This window comes from Triticum urartu, chromosome 2 (genome assembly GCF_003073215.2).
Source record: "Triticum urartu cultivar G1812 chromosome 2, Tu2.1, whole genome shotgun sequence".
Lineage (NCBI taxonomy): Eukaryota > Viridiplantae > Streptophyta > Magnoliopsida > Poales > Poaceae > Triticum > Triticum urartu.
This window is the reverse complement of record NC_053023.1, coordinates 75,939,491-75,957,346: the sequence shown is the minus strand read 5'-3', so window position 1 is coordinate 75,957,346 and position 17,856 is coordinate 75,939,491.

Sequence of the window (17,856 nt, the reverse complement as noted above, 5' to 3'; positions counted from 1 at the left end):
GTCGAGTACATCTCAGTGGTCGCCTGGAAGACAACAGACAGGACAAAAGTCAATCGAATTACCCAAAGAAGACCAATACAGAAGGCCAGATATCCGACACAAAGACATACCTGATCCACTTCATATGAGTTGTCGAGTGGAATTACCCTTCTGGCTCCTCGGGGGTTGTCTTTGTTCCCCGTGATGCTTGACAGCCACCCCTCCAGCATCTCGTCGGTGACCTCCTCCGGGTGGATCCGAGTGGTGTCGTCAAGGCCAGAATACAGCCACATCGGGTGGTCTCGCGCCTGGAGCGGTTGGATGCGCCTCTGGAGAAAGATCTCTAACAGGTCCATCCCAGTCACCCCCTCACGGACAAGCTCAACCACTCGACCCGCCAATACCTTGACTTGGGCCCTTTCCTCCGGCGTGACTTTCAGAGAGACAGGCTTCTCGGCTCGGTCGAGGGAAAAAGGAGGAAGACCAGTCGACTGTTCGGGGGTCGCCTGGTCCTGGCAGTAGAACCAGGTCGACTGCCAACCGCGGACCGACTCCGGGAAGGTGATAGAGGGGAAAAAGCTCTTCCCCCTCGTCTGGATCGCCAGGCCCCCGCACAGCTGGATCACTTGCGTCTTCTCATCACTCGACTTGGCCTTTTTAACCGACTGAGAGCGGCAAGTAAAAATATGCTTGAAAAGCCCCCAATGCGGACGGCAACCCAGGAAGGCCTCGCACATGGAAATGAACGCGGCAAGATAGACTATGGAGTTGGGGGTAAAGTGATGGAGCTGCGCTCCGAAGAAATTCAAGAAGCTCTGGAAGAATGGATGGGGAGGCAGAGAAAACCCTCGGTCGATGTGGGTGGCGAGGAGCACGCACTCACCGTCGCGGGGTTGAGGTGCGATCTCCCTCCCCGGGAGACGAGCAGCCTCGTGGGGAATGGCTCCTCCCTCGACCATGTCATCGAGATCTTCCTGCCGGAGCACCGATGGCATCCAGTCGCCCTGAATCCAACCCTTGGGCAGGGTGGTCCGGGAGGAAGATCCGCCTCGTGCAGACCTCTTTCCTTTCCCCGTCGCCGCCACCTTCTTCGCGCGCTCCAAAGCAGTGGTCTTGCCCTTCACCATCGTCGCCGGCGAGGTCTCACACGGGCTAACGGCGCTAGGGTATGGCCGAAGGTCACGGGAGGGCTGGCAAAGGGAGAGAGGAAGAAGGAAGAAGAAGAGAAGCGCACGGCTTGGAAACCCCGAGCCGGCAACTTATAAGGGGCCGCTCCCGAGTGGCTGACTGGTAGGCCCAGGCAGTCCAGTCAAATCCCGCAGCAGACGCGCGCGCAGTACGTGGCAAAAAAGGCGACGCGAGGATCGAGGAGTTTCCGCTTTATCACTTCCGATTACTGCGGCTGCTCCCGGCCCGCGCGCTTCCCAAAATCCGAATCCCGTGAGATCCGCGGGCCACAGAACCACATGCCAAAAACAGAGTATCCCACTCGCACCAACACTCGGCATGTCGCAAGCAAAGATATTCACTCGACGAAAGGCCTGGAATGGATCAAGGCGACTGAAAGAGGTTGATGACGTCATCCATGACAACTGACCCTAAACGAGGCACTCATACAGCCCCAAAGAACCAGTCGGAAAGGATCCCCAACTCTTTCCCCACTCTAACCTCGATCCATTCGGGGGCTAATGATGAAGCTATGTACCTAGGGTAGGGGCACAGACCCGTCCAAAGAGCCTACCCAAGGACATCCCTAGAAGAAATCACCTATCAATCGACTTGAAGGTACCCCACTCGACAGGTTCAAGACACTCGACCAAGAAGCTACCACTCGACCATGAAGCTAATCACTCGACTGCCAGGAGACCTACAGTTACTCCGTAGGCAAACGGTCAGCTGTTAAGTAGTCTTCATGGTCATTATAGCACTTTATTAGAGGCGTTACCAGTAACGCCCAATCTTAAATGTACCTTAAACCCTGCATTACTGAGGGCAGGAGGGGGCCGGCGAACTCTATATAAGCCACCCCCCTCCTCAGTATGAAGGGTTCGCACCCCTGTAATCCATACATGCATAATCCAGTCGACCGCCTCCAGGCTCCGAGACGTAGGGCTATTACTTCCTCCGAGAAGGGCCTGAACTCGTAAACCTCGCGTGTAACAACTTCCCAATAGCTAGGATCTAGCCTCTCCATACTCACCCCCCTACATCACTGTCAGAGTCGGAACCACGACACTACGTTCCCCAACAGTGGCATCCGAGCCTAGGTTTTATGTGTTGATGTTATATGCACGAGTAGAACACAAGTGAGTTGTGGGCGATATAAGTCATACTGCTTACCAGCATGCCATACTTTGGTTCGGCGGTATTGTTGGATGAAGCAGCCCGGACCGGCATTACGCGTACGCTTACGCGAGACCGGTTCTCCCGACGTGCTTTGCACAAAGGTGGCTAGCGGGTGACAGTTTCTCCAACTTTAGTTGAACCGAGTGTGGCTACGCCCGGTCCTTGCGAAGGTTAAAACAGCACCAACTTGACAAACTATCATTGTGGTTTTGATGCGTAGGTAAGATTGGTTCTTGCTTAAGCCCGTAGCAGCCACGTAAAACTTGCAACAACAAAATAGAGGACGTCTAACTTGTTTTTGCAGGGCATGTTGTGATGTGATAAGGTCAGAACGTGATGAGATATAAGTTGTTGTATGAGATGATCATGTTTTGTTAAAGTTATCGGCAACTGGCAAAAGCCTTATGGTTGTCTCTATATTGCATAAGATGCAAGCGCCAAATAATTGCTTTACTTTATCGCTATGCGATAGCAATAGTTGCAAGAGAAATAGTTGGTGAGACGACCGTGTGACGACACATTGATATAGATCAAGATGATGGAGATCATGGTGTCATGCCGGTGACGATGGAGATCATGACAGTACTTTGGAGATCAAAGGCGCAAGATGATGATGGCCATATCATGTCACATATTTTGATTGCATATGATGTTTATCTTTTATACATCTTATTTTGCTTAGTTTGACGGTAGCATTTTAAGATGATCTCTCACTAATTATCAAGAAGTGTTCTCACTGAGTATGCACCGTTGCCAAAGTTCATCGTGCCCAGACACCACGTGATGATCGGGTGTGATAAGCTCTACGTCCATCTACAACGGGTGTAAGCCAGTTTTGCACACGCAGAATACTCAGGTTAAACTTGACGAGCCTAGCATATGCAGATATAGCCTCAGAACACGGAGACCGAAAGGTCGAGCGTGAATCATATAGTAGATATGATCAACATAGTGATGTTCACCATTGAAAACTACTCCATCTCACGTGATGATCGGTTATGGTTTAGTTGATATGGATCACGTAATCACTTAGAAGATTAGAGGGATGTCTATCTAAGTGGGAGTTCTTAAGTAATATGATTAATTGAACTTAAATTTATCATGAACTTAGTCCTGGTAGTATTTTTCAAATTATGTTGTAGATCAATAGCTTGCGTTGTTGCTTTCATATGTTTATTTTGATATGTTCCTAGAGAAAAATTGTGTTGAAAGATGTTAGTAGCAATGATGCGGATTGGATCCGTGATCTGAGGTTTATCCTCATTGCTGCACAGAAGAATTATGTCCTTGATGCACCGCTAGGTGACAGACCTATTGCAGGAGCAGATGCATACGTTATGAACGTTTGGCTAGCTCAATATGATGACTACTTGATAGTTTAGTGCACCATGCTTAACGGCTTAGAATCGGGACTTCAAAGACGTTTTGAACGTCATGGACCATATGAGATGTTCCAGGAATTGAAGTTAATATTTCAAGCAAATACCCGAGTTGAGAGATATGAAGTCTCCAACAAGTTCTATAGCTAAAAGATGGAGGAGAATCGCTCAACTAGTGAGCATGTGCTCAGATTGTCTGGGTACTACAATCGCTTGAATCAAGTGGGAGTTAATCTTCCAGATAAAATAGTGATTGACAGAATTCTCTAGTCACCATCACCAAGTTAGTAGAACTTCGTGATGAACTATAATATGCAAGGGATGACTAAAGTGATTCCCAAGCTCTTCGTGATGTTGAAATCGACGAAGGTAGAAATCAAGAAAGAGCATCAAGTGTTGATGGTAGACAAGACCACTAGTTTCAATAAAACGGCAAAGGGAAGAAGGGGAACTTCAAGAAGAACGGCAAGCAAGTTGCTGCTCAAGTGAAGAAGCCCAAGTCTGGTCCTAAGCCTGAGACTAAGTGTTTCTACTGCAAAGGGACTGGTCACTGGAAGCGGAACTACCCCAAGTGATTGGCAGATAAGAAGGATGGCAAAGTGAACATAACTATATTTGATATGCATGTTATTGATGTGTACTTTACTAGTGTTTATAGCAACCCCTCAGTATTTGATACTAGTTCAGTTGCTAAGATTAGTAACTCGAAACGGGAGTTGCAGAATAAACAGAGACTAGTTAAGGGTGAAGTGACGATGTGTGTTGGAAGTGGTTCCAAGATTGATATGATCATCATCGCACACTCCCCTATACTTTCAGGATTAGTGTTGAACCTAAATAAGTGTTATTTGGTTTTTGCGTTGAGCATGAATATGATTTGATCATGTTTATTGCAATACGGTTATTCATTAAAGTCAGAGAATAATTGTTGTTCTGTTTACATGAATAAAACCTTCGATGGTCATACACCCAATGAAACAAGTTCATTGGATCTCGATCGTAGTGATACACATATTCATAATATTGAAACCAAAAGATGCGAAGTTAATAATGATAGTGCAACTTATTTGTAGCACTGCCGTTTAGGTCATATTGGTGTAAAGCGCATGAAGAAACTCCATGCTGATGGGATTTTGGAATCACTTGATTATGAATCACTTGATGCTTGCGAACCATGCCTCATGGGCAAGATGACTAAGACTCCGTTCTCCGGAGCTTGCAACTGACTTATTGGAAATAATACATACTGATGTATGCGGTCCGATGAGTGTTAAGGCTCACGGCAAGTATCGTTATTTTCTGAACTTCACAGATGATTTGAGCAGATATGGGTATATCTACTTGATGTAACATAAGTCTGAAACATTTGAAAAGTTCAAAGAATTTCAGAGTGAAGTGGAAAATCATCATGACAAGAAAATAAAGTTTCTACGATCTGATCATGGAGACAAATATTTGAGTTACGAGTTTGGTCTTCAATTAAAACAATGTGGAATAGTTTCACAAACTCATGCCACATGGAACACCACAGCATAATGGTGTGTCCGAATGTCATAACCGTACTTTATTGGATATAGTGCAATCTATGATGTCTCTTACCGATCTACCACTATCGTTTTGGGGTTATGCATTAGAGACAGCTGCATTCACGTTAAAAAGGGCACCATCTAAATCCGTTGAGACAACACCATGTGAACTATGGTTTGGCAAGAAACCTAAGCTGTCGTTTCTTAAAGTTTGGGGTTGCGATGCTTATATGAAAAAGTTTCATCCTGATAAGCTCAAACTCAAATCGGAGAAGTGCGTCTTCATAGGATATCCAAAGGAAACTATTGGATACACCTTCTATCACAGATCCGAAGGCAAGACTTTTGTTACCAAATTCGGAATTTTTTTGGAGAAGGAGTTTCGCTCGAAAGAAGTGAGTGGGAGGAAAGTAGAACTTGACGAGGTAACTGTACCTGCTCCCTTATTGGAAAGTAGTACATCACAGAAAACTGTTTCTATGACACCTACACCAGTTAGTGAGGAAGCTAATGATGATGATCATGGAACTTCAGAACAAGATACTACTGAACCTCGTAGATCAACCAGAGTAAGATCCGCGCCAGAGTGGTACGGTAATCCTGTTCTGGAAGTCATGCTACTAGATCATGATGAACCTACGAACTATAAAGAAGCGATGGTGAGCCCAGATTCCGCAAAGTGGCTTGAAGCCATGAAATCTGAGATATGATCCATGTATGAGAACAAAGTATGGACTTTGGTTGACTTGCCTAATGATCGGCAAGCCATAGAAAATAAATGGATCTTCAAGAGAAAGACGGACGCTGATAGTAGTGTTACTATCTACAAAGCTAGAATTGTTGCAAAAGGTTTTCGACAAGTTCAAGGTGTTGACTACGATGAGATTTTCTCACTCGTATCTATGCTTAAGTCTGTCCGAATCATGTTAGCAATTGCCGCATTTTATGAAATCTGGCAAATGGATAAACAAAACTGCATTCCTTAATGGATTTACTAAAGAAGAGTTGTATACGATGCAACTAGAAGGTTTTGTCGATCCTAAAGGTGTTAACTAAATATGCAAGCTCCAGCGATCCATCTATGGACTGGTGCAAGAATCTCGGAGTTGGAATATACGCTTTGATAAGTTGATCAAAGCATATAGTTTTATACAGACTTGCGGTGAAGCCTGTATTTACAAGAAAGTGAGTGGGAGCACTACAACATTTCTGATAAGTATATGTGAATGACATATTGTTGATCGGAAATAATGTAGAATTATTCTGCAAAGCATAAAGAAGTGTTTGAAAGGAGTTTTTCAAAGAAAGACCTCGGTGAAGCTGCTTACATATTGAGTATCAAGATCTATAGAGATAGATCAAGACACTTGATAAGTTTTTTCAATGAGTACATACCTTGACAAGATTTTGAAGTAGTTCAAAATGGAACAGTCAAAGAAAAGGTTTCTTGCCTGTGTTACAAGGTGTGAAGTTGAGTAAGACTCAAAGCCCGACCACGGCAGAAGATAGAAAGAGAATGAAAGTCATTCCCTATGCCTAAGTCATAGGTTCTATAAAGTATGCCATGTTGTATACCAGATCTATTGTGTGCCCTACCACTGAGTTTGGCAAGGGAGTACGATAGTGATCTAGGAGTAGATCACTGGACAACGGTCAAAATTATCCTTAGTGGAATAAGGATATGTTTCTCGATTATGGAAGTGAAAAAAAGGTTCGTCGTAAAGGGTTACGCCGATGCAAGTTTTGACACTAATCTAGATGACTCTAAGTCTCGGTCTAGATACATATTGAAAGTGGGAGCAATTAGCTAGAGTAGCTCCATGCAGAGCATTGTTGACATAGAAATTTGCAAAATACATGCGGATCTGAATGTGGCAGACCCGTTGACTAAGATTCTCTCACAAGCAAAACATGATCACACCTTAGTACTCCTTGGGTGTTAATCACATAGCGATGTGAACTAGATTACTGAATCTAGTAAACCCTTTGGGTGTTGGTCACATGGCGATGTGACTATGGGTGTTAATCACATGATGATGTGAACTATCGATGTTAATCACATGGTGATGTGATCTAGATTATTGACTCTAGTGCAAGTGGGAGACTGAAGGAAATATGCCCTAGAGGCAATAATAAAGTTATTATTTATTTCCTTATATCATGATAAATGTTTATTATTCATGCTAGAATTGTATTAACCGGAAACATAATACATGTGTGAATACATAGACAAACAGAGTGTCACTAGTATGCCTCTACTTGACTAGCTCGTTGATCAAAGATGGTTATGTTTCATAACCATAGACATGAGTTGTCATTTGATTAACGGGATCACATCATTAGGAGAATGATGTGATTGACTTTACCCATTCCGTTAGCATAGCACTTGATCGTTTAGTTTGTTTCTATTGCTTTCTTCATGACTTATACATATTCCTATGACTATGAGATTATACAACTCCCGTTTACTGGAGGAACACTTTGTGTGCTACCAAACGTCACAACGTAACTGGGTGATTATAAAGGTGCTCTACAGGTGTCTCCAAAGGTACATGTTGGGTTGGCGTATTTCGAGATTAGGATTTGTCACTCGGATTGTCGGAGAGGTATCTCTGGGCCCTCTCGGTAATGCACATCACTTAAGCCTTGCAAGCATTGCAACTAATGAGTTAGTTGCGGGATGATGTATTATGGAACGAGTAAAGAGACTTGCCGGTAATGAGATTGAACTAGGTATTGGATACCGACGATCGAATCTCGGGCAAGTAACATACCGATGACAAAGGGAACAACGTATGTTGTTATGCGGTCTGACCGATAAAGATCTTCGTAGAATATGTAGGAGCCAATATGGGCATCCAGGTCCCGCTATTGGTTATTGACCAGAGACGTGTCTCGGCCATGTCTACATTGTTCTCGAACTGTAGGGTCCGCACGCTTAAGGTTTCAATGACAGTTATATTATGAGTTTATGAGTTTTGATGTACTGAAGGAGTTCGGAGTCCCGGATGAGATCGGGGACATGACGAGGAGTCTCGAAATGGTCGAGACGTAAAGATCGATATATTGGACGACTATATTCGGACTTCGGAAAGGTTCCGAGTGATTCGGGTATTTTTCGGAGTACCGGAGAGTTACGGGAATTCGCCGGGAGAAGTATTGGGCCTTATTGGGCCATACGGGAAAGAGAGAGGGGCTGCCTAGGGCAGGCCGCGCGCCCTCCCAAGGCCTAGTCCGAATTGGACTAGGGGTAGGGGCTGCACCCCTTCCTTGTTTCCTACTCCTACTACATGGAAGGACTCCTAGTTGGACTAGGAAAGGGGGAATCCTACTCCCGGTGGGAGTAGGACTCCCCTAGGGCGCGCCATAGAGAGGGCCGGCCCTCCCCTCCTCCACTCCTTTATATACGGGGGCAGGGGGCACCCCATAGACACACAAGTTGATCCTTGAGATCGTTCCTTAGCCGTGTGCGGTGCCCCCTGCCACCATATTCCACCTCGATCATATTGTAGCGGTGCTTAGGCGAAGCCCTGCGACGGTAGAACATCAAGATCGTCACCACGCCGTCGTGCTGACGGAACTCCTCCCCGATGCTTTGCTGGATCGGAGCCCAGGGATTGTCATCGAGCTGTACGTGTGCTAAGAACTCGGAGGTGCCGGAGTAACGGTTCTTGGATCGGTCGGATCGGGAAGACGTACGACTACTTCCTCTATGTTGTGTCAACGCTTCCGCAGTCGGTCTGCGTGGGTACATAGACAACACTCTCCCCTCTCGTTGCTGTGCATCATCATGATCTTGCGTGTGCGTAGGAAATTTTTTGAAATTACTACGTTTCCCAACAGAAGGGGTGGCAGTCAGGGTGGTTTTACATCACCGAGCCATGCGATCTAAAGTGGATCGCAACCCCTGAATTCCGATCCGGACCCCCTACGCGGCTCACGTCCTGGAAGGAGACGGGCCTATCGTGGGGCGACGAAGAAGAGGTGACCGGACTGCAAAAATGCATCCAGTTCCTGGTGAACAAGCAGCTCAAGCTTGTCAACGTAGTCCAGGTCATGCTCGTCCGCCGGATCCTTCCGTGTCAAGAACGGGACTTCAATTTGTGGGAGTTCAACCCGGCGCAGCACCGAACTCTAAGCAGGCTCTTTGACACGACGTATGAAGATGTCTGGAAGGGGCTAACCAAAGGCGTCGAGGCTCCCACATCCGCCTCCGAAGACCGCGGATTCAGCTCGCAGCGTCCTGCTGGCGAGGTAAAATATTTTCATCTTTTATAGCATGTTAAGTTTTCTTCATAGTTTGACTCTATGCGGGATCTAAACTCCCTCACCTTTGACAGGATTGGCAGGCGAAGTCCGGACTGATTAACTGTCCGGCTCCCTTGCCTGAAGACCAGCCCCTGCTCTCCTAGTGAAGCTGCTAGTTCCGGCACCTTATGTGGTGCCGGAGAAGAAGGCCAAGAAGAAGAAGGCCATGGGGACTCGAAAGAGTTCTCGGCATATGGTGGTGTCGGACTCATCGTCCGACGAGTCCGAGATGCACTCCTCCCGTGAAGACGAGGAGGAGGAAGAAGAAACCTCTCCCCCTCCAGCGGGGGGAGGAAAGAAGAGGAAGGTCACCCTAGTAGGGGAGGCCGAGGGGTCCAAGAAGAGGAAAACCCCTCCGCCGGACTACGCCCCCGACGCCGGCGAGGACGAAGAGGAGTGGCCGGACAGGGCCAAGCGTCCGGCGAAATCGTAAGTGTTCGGATACCAGAGTAACTCATGATATTCCTTTTGTTGCACAGCTTTCCCTAATGTCGAATATAATCATGCAGCCCGCCCAAGGATGGGCTCGACGAGTCGTCGAGCGGCTCCCTGGACTCATCAGACGTGAATTCAGTTCCGCCCGCTGCCTCCCCCTATGCTGCGGATGACGCCAAAGTGGCGTCGCGACACGCTTCGGGGCAAGAGGAGGTGGTCCAGGAGGAGCCGCGAGGCGACCTCCCGGACTCCAGGAGTAAAGGGGACAAGACCCCCCAGGGCTCCAAGTCCGGCTTTAGGCCGGACACCGCGCCGGAATCATCGACGGTTCTGGACAGTGGCAGGCGAACTCCTGCCAAGAGGAGCAAGCCTATTGAGCCGGCGTCCTCTGTCCAACCAGAGGTGCCGGACAATCTGCTGGAGGTGCTTAAGGGCGCCTCCATCGACGAGGAGCACCGTACCATCATGAGTACGGTGATCCAGAAGGTTCGGTCCACCAAAAGCGGACTAACTGAAGCTTGTGCTAGCCTTCTAACAGGCTTCGAGATAAGTAAAAATATGTAAAAATATTACCGCATAGACAGTAGCCCCTGATGCTCTGTTTGGCATTCGGAAAGAAAAGCCGAACAGAGGATCTATTAAATATCGCAGGAGTCTAACTAGAAAGAGTCAATATACGTATGCAGGCTTCGCTGCTGGCCACCGCCGCACTGACTGCGGAGGTGGGTGCCCTGAAGTAGGGCCTCGAGCGGACCGAGCAAGAGCTCGGCCTTGCCAAACGGCAGCTCGAGGAGAAAGAAGGTAAGAGATACCTTATAGAAAAAAATGCCTATAAGAAGACGCAATTGCAAAAAATGACAGGAGTATACTGCTTATTGTAGGGGCCACAACTGAGGTGGCGACCCTTAAGCAGGTGCTACCCGAGGCCAAGAAGAGAGCGGCCACGGAGCGCACCGAGCGGGAGAAATTTGAGGTGCAGGTCGGCGAGGTGCAGCAAGAGCTTCAGGCTCTCATGAAAAAGCATGAGAGTTTGGAGCTCGACTCGAAGACGCGAGCGTCCGAGCTTGATGCGGCCCTTAAAACTGCCAAATCTGCCAAGGCCGAAACCTAGAAGGCCCTCCAGGAATTGGATGCGGTGAAGAAGATAGCGGCGGGTAAGGCATTCTCTATGCAAAGCAGACATATAAAAGTAAACTACTTGTTACTTACCCAAATCCGGAGCTCTCCAGGGGCATTCACAGATCTTCCCCGCAGCGTATCCGATGCCGCTGCATTCTACCGAGCCGAGGAAGGCAGCTCAACGGAGAAGGTGTTCTGGTCTCAGTACGCTGAGGCCGGACACCCTGTGCCCTTGAGCGACCAGCTGAAGCAGCTGGTCGAGCTCCACAAGGCGGCCGAGCAGGCCCTGAAGGGCTTCATAGTTCGGCTGTGGCCTGGAGAGGCCCTGCCTGGGAGCTACTTCGGACTGGTGCGGTGGCTGGTGGAGGCTTGTCCAAGGCTCGAGGTAATCAAGCGCTCCGTCTGCATCGAAGGTGCCCGTAGGGCCCTTGCCCGTGCAAAGGTGCACTTGGGTAAGCTGGACGGTGAGAAGCTTGTGAGGGACGGGCCGCCGCCGAGGAAGGAGCATCGCAAGCCCGAGAACTATTACAAGGATGTTCTGGCTGGTGCCCGCCTTATTGCGGATGAATGTACCATGGATGTAATTTTTGAATGAACTCGCCCGTGTTATCCTGTGCGCTGAAAACTTGTTCATATGCGCTAAGCAATGCTTGAATTTAAAATATTACTTTCTGTGCGGCCATTTATCAAAAAATTGAGAGATGGCCAGTCATCGGTTTCTGCCCCCATGCCACTAGTGCTGGGGTGTTCGGGATAAACCTGAGCGCTCTTTTTCCCATGATTGGGTCCGTCGAGGGAGGCGCTCAGCACAACGAACAAGGCAATCGGACTATAATGCTTGAACACTCTCACTTAGCCATAGAACTCTATAATTTTAAATTTCGGCGAAGCCCCTAGTATTCGGAAGACCGAGTTCGGGGCGCTATCCACGCCTTGGCCGGACAAAGCCGGTTCCTCACTCGAAGTGGCATAAGTCTTTAAGGACTCGAAAAACCTCTCGAACAGCGACCGGTCTCTTGCCTCATCATGACAGTCAGTTTTAGCTTTCTCTACTGAGGTGCTCAGCCCAGCTCAACTGGGGCACAATTGCAGTAGTTCTCCTAGTGCTACCTTAGCCGATATAGCAGAACGTAAGGAACCAAAACATAGGAGCCGAGCAAACACAACTATTGACCCAAATCATGATTCGGAGCCGATGCATATAGTGCTATAAGTTTGGGGTGCCGCACTTGTGAAAGTGTACGGACTTCTCACGCCATATTGATGGGTACTGAAGCCCCTGGCGTATTTTTGCCGTACCACAGTGTACGGATGCAACATGTTATTGATAAACATATATGTAAAAAGAGGATAATGCAAAAAATAGAGAAAAAGCTATGCATTGTTTATAGAAAGGCTGCTATGAAAGCGGAACGATACAAATAGTGCGATAAGCAAAAGAAATTGGACTATTTAACATGTCCTGGCCAGGGGCAGGCCGCGGAATTGTATTAAAAAAAGGTATACTGCTCGCAATAGAGACCACCTGGGAGTTCCATAATGCGGCGTGGCTTGTCCGCTTTCCTGGATCTTGCATCATTTGTGCGGCAGTTGAATTGCCGAACGGGTCATCCGAAGTATGGAGTCCTGAGAGTAAGAGAGAAAAAAGAAAAAAAAAGGAATCCGGCAGCCCCTGGTGCGGTTTAAGCCGTATTTCAGGCGTGCCGTGATAGTGCCCCTTCCCCTGTGCCCATGGTATTTCAAGAGCGTAGTTATGTACGCGAAGCACTGGTTTCGCTATATCGCGAGGGCTAGGGTTGGGGCCGCATTGCTATGCTAGCTCAGAACGTGCCAGGCGGTCTTGTTGTAGGGTACTCCGGGCGCGCTTGACAGTGTCCGGCTTTTTGAAGGCCGAACTGGAGAACTGCCTAGAGAGGCTGCTTTGTACTTCTGTTGCGAGCGCTGCCGTGTGCTCCTCCATTCAGAGGGAGCGTTCGGTGTTCCCATTGACCATGATTACTCCTCTAGGGCCTGGCATCTTGAGCTTGAGGTATGCATAGTGCGGTACCGCGTTGAATTTTGCGAATGCAGTTCGCCCGAGCAGTGCGTGATAGCCACTATGGAACGGGACTATGTCGAAGATTAACTCCTTGCTTCGGAAGTTATCCGGAGATCCGAAGACCACTTCCAGTGTGACTGAGCCTGTACAGTTGGCTTCTACACCTGGTATGACGCCTTTAAAGGTCGTTTTGGTGGGCTTGATCCTCGAGGGATCTATGCCCATTTTTCGCACTGTATCCTGGTAAAGCAGGTTCAGACTGCTGCCGCCGTCCATGAGGACTCTTGTGAGATGAAATCCGTCAATGATTGGGTCTAGAACCAATGCGGTGAAGCCGCCGTGGCGGATGCTAGTGGGGTGGTCCCTTCGATCAAAGGTGATCGGGCAGGAGGACCATGGGTTGAACTTTAGGGCGACTGGCTCTATCGCATATACGTCCCGTAACGCACGCTTCCGCTCCCTCTTGGGGATGTGGGTTGCGTATATCATGTTCACCGTCTGCACTTGCAGGGGAAATCCCTTCTGTCCACCATTGTTCGGTGGACTGGGCTCCTCCTCGTTGTTGCTATACAGCCCCTTGTCTTTGTTTTCGGCTCTTAACTTGCCTGCCTGCTTGAACACCCAACAATCCCTGTTGGTGTGATTTGCTGGCTTTTCGGGGGTGCCATGTATCTGGCACAAGCGGTCGAGTATTCAGTCCAAACTGGACGGGCCCTGAGTATTTCTTTTGAATGCCTTTTTTCGTTGACCGGATTTGTAGCCTCGGAATCCGGCATTGACTGCTGTATCCTCGTTGCTGTCGCTGTTAACACGGCGCTTTTGTTTGTTCCGATGCGACCTGTCGCTTTTGCCCTTGGTATTCGAATTACCAGGGTTCTTGGTTAAATTGTTGCTGCGAGCTAGCCAGCTGTCTTCTCCCGCGCAAAAGCAGGTCATGAGTGTCGTGAGGGCTGCCATAGATTTCGGCTTTTCCTGTCCCAGGTGCCGGGCAAGCCACTCGTCACAGATATTATGCTTGAAGGCCGCTAAGTCCTCTGTGTCCGGACAGTCGACTATCTGGTTTTTCTTTGTTAGGAACCGTGTCCAGAATTTCCTGGACGATTCCTCTAGCTGCTGAATTATGTGGCTTAGGTCATCGGCGTCCGGTGGTCGCACATAAGTGCCCTGGAAGTTGTCAAGGAATGCGGCTTCCAGGTCCTCCCAAGAACCGATTGAGTCTGATGCAAGCTGTTAAGCCAATGTCGGGCCGGTCCCTTAAGTTTGAGTGGGAGGTATTTGATGGCATGTAGATCATCACCGCGGGCCATGTGGATATGAAGGAGATAATCCTCGATCCATACCGCAGGATCTGTTGTGCCATCGTACGATTCGATGTTTACGGGTTTGAAGTCCTCAGGGATTTTATGATCCATTACTTCATCTGTGAAGCATAGTGGGTGTGCGGCGCCTCTATATTGGGCTATATCACGACGCAGCTCGAAGGAGCTTTGTCTGTTGAGTTCGGCCCGGCCGGATTCATTGCATCCAGAGTGACGATCACCGTCACGTGCCGTGGGGCGCCTATGCGATCCGTAGATCGATCTTGTTTGCCTTGCCTTGTCCTCCAGTATGTCGCGCAGGTCGGGCGCATTTTCCCGTGCCTTAGTGTGCTTGACGCGGCACCAGGGCATGGCTTGAGTGGAGGGCCGAGAAGCCTCTCTGTCGCGGCCACGAGGTGGCCGGTCGGCCATGTCATGCGCTGGTGATGTAGGTGCTTCCTCCTCTAGTCGGGGTAGCAGCCTGCGCTTTGGGTAACTCTTGGAGGGGCGTTCAAATTCATACTCTTCGGCCGCAAGGACTTCAGTCCATCTGTCAGCTAGCAAATCCTGACCAGCTCTAAGTTGTTGCTGCTTTTTCTTAAGGCGGCTTGCCGTGGCCATAAGCCTGCGTGTAAAACGCTCTTGTTCGGCGAGATCCTCTGGCACGACGAACTCATCGTCGTCGAGGCTTGCCTCGTCTTCGGAGGGAGGCGTATAATTATCGTCCTCAACCTCTTGGTCCGCCGCCCTCTCGTGAGGGCTGGCTTCTCTGTCCTCCTGTGCTGAATCTTGCTGGAGGGGGTGTTCTTCAGCGCTGTCTGGAGTAGTATTATCTCCCGTGCCGGAATCACCGTTTTTGCTTTGGCGGGATTTAGAGCGGCGCCGCTGACGCCGGCGCTTGGGCTGTTTCTTAGAGGTATCGTCCCCTGCTGTTCCATCGCCATCTCCATCCTTTGGAGTGTCCACCATATATATGTCATATGACGAGGTGGCCTTCCAGCACCCTACAGGTGCTGGTTCTTGTTCGTCTCCTGCATCATCGTCCATGTCGTCGATGTCTTCGGAGTCGAAGTCAAGCATGTCGGTTAAGTCATCGATAGTGGCTACGAAGTGGGTGGTGGGTGGGTTTTGAATTTCTTCATCGTCCGTATCCCAACCTTGCTGACCGTAGTCCGGCCAGGGCTCTCCTGATAAAGAGAGAGACTTCAGAGAATTCAGGATGTCGCTGAAGGGCGAGTGCTGAAAGATGTCCGCGGCGGTGAACTCCATTATCGGTGCCCAATCGGATTCGATCGGCAGGGGCGCGGGGGGCTCGGAGTTTGGAGAGGAATCCGGCTCCTCGGAGTCACGGGCCATGCGGAGTGCGGGGCTAGAGTTCGGCTCGATCGCCTCTGAGATCGCAGCCCCTGAGGCAGCGTCCAACCGCTGATCCTCGATCGGCGCAGTAGGCTCCGAATCAATGGTCGGAACCGATGCGTGTGCGGCCTCCAAGGCGCTGTTCGGCGGCAGAGCTATATCATGCCCATCGAGAAAGTGCGGCGCGCTTGGCTGTGGCTCGAATCCGTCGAAGATCAAGTCCCCACGGATGTCAGCCGTGTAGTTTAGCCTTCCAAACCTGACCTGATGGCCAGGGGCGTAGCTTTCGATCTGCTCAAGGTGGTCAAGCGAATTGGCCCGCAGTGCAAGGCCGCCGAAGACGAAGATCTGTCCGGGAAGAAAAGTCTCACCCTGGACTACATCGTTGTTGATGATCGAAGGAGCCATCGGGCCTAAAAGCGACGACATAGAGGAACTCTCAATGAAAGCACCAATGTCGGTGTCAAAACCGACGGATCTCGGGTAGGGGGTCCCAAACTGTGCGTCTAGGCCGGATGGTAACAGGAGGCGAGGGACACGATGTTTTACCCAGGTTCGGGCCCTCTTGATGGAGGTAAAACCCTACGTCCTGCTTGATTAATATTGATGATATGGGTAGTACAAGAGTAGATCTACCACGAGATCAAGGAGGCTAAACCCTAAAAGCTAGCCTATGGTATGATTGTTGTATGATGAAGTTGTCCTACGGACTAAAACCCTCCAGTTTATATAGACACGGGAGAGGGTTAGGGTTACACAAAGTCGGTTACAATGGTAGGAGATTTTGAATATCCGCATCGCCAAGCTTGCCTTCCACGCCAAGGAAAGTCCCATCCGTACACGGGATGAAGTCTTCAATCTTGTATCTTCATAGTCCTGGAGTCCGGCTGAAGGTATAGTCCGGCTACCCGAACACCCCCTAATCCAGGACTCCCTCAATCAGTATCATCAGATTCAATATTTTCAATTTCTCTAGCCCTAGCAAGTTGTTTTTCAAGAAAAGCACTAAGTGGCATAGTAGTATCAGGCATAGAGGTAGTTTCATCACAAGTATCATGCATAGGAGAAGTGGCATCATCAATAACATGCGACGTATCAGAACGAATAGCAGAAGAAGGTGTAGGTGTCGCAAGCTTACTCAAAACAGAAGGTGAATCAAGTGCAGAGCTAGATGGCAGTTCCTTACCTCCCCTCGTAGTTGAGGGATAGATCTTGGTTTTTGGATCTCTCAAGTTCTTCATAATGATAAGCAGATATATATCCTAAGTGACTCAAAGAATAGAGCTATGCTCCCCGGCAACGGCGCCAGAAAATAGTCTTGATAACCCACAAGTATCAGGGATCGCAACAGTTTTCGAGGGTAGAGTATTCAACCCAAATTTATTGATTCGACACAAGGGGAGCCAAAGAACATTCTCAAGTATTAGCAGCTGAGTTGTCAATTCAACCACACCTGGAAACTTAATATCTGCAGCAAAGTGTTTAGTAGCAAAATAATATGATAGTGGTGATAACGGTAACAAAAGGTAACAGTAGTAAAAGCAATGTTTTTGGTATTTTGTAGTGATGATAGCAATAGCAACGGAAAAGTAAATAAGCGAAGAACAATATATGGAAAGCTCGTAGGCAATGGATCGGTGATGGAGAATTATGTCGGATGCGGTTCATCATGTAACAGTAATAACCTAGGGTGACACAGAACTAGCTCCCGTTCATTGATATAATGTAGACATTTATTCCGAATATAGTCATACGTGCTTATGGAAAAGAACTTGCATGACATCTTTTGTCCTACCCTCCCGTGGCAGCGGGGTCCTTACGGAAACTAAGGGATATTAAGGCCTCCTTTTAATAGAGAACCGGAACAAAGCATTAACACATAGTGAATACATGAAATCCTCAAACTACGGTCATCACCGGTAAGTATCCCGATTATTGTCACTTCGGGGTTAACGGATCATAACACATAATAGGTGACTACATAGACTTGCAAGATAGGATAAAGAATACTCATATATTGATGAAAACATAATAGGTTCAGATCTGAAATCATGGCACTCGGGCCCTAGTGA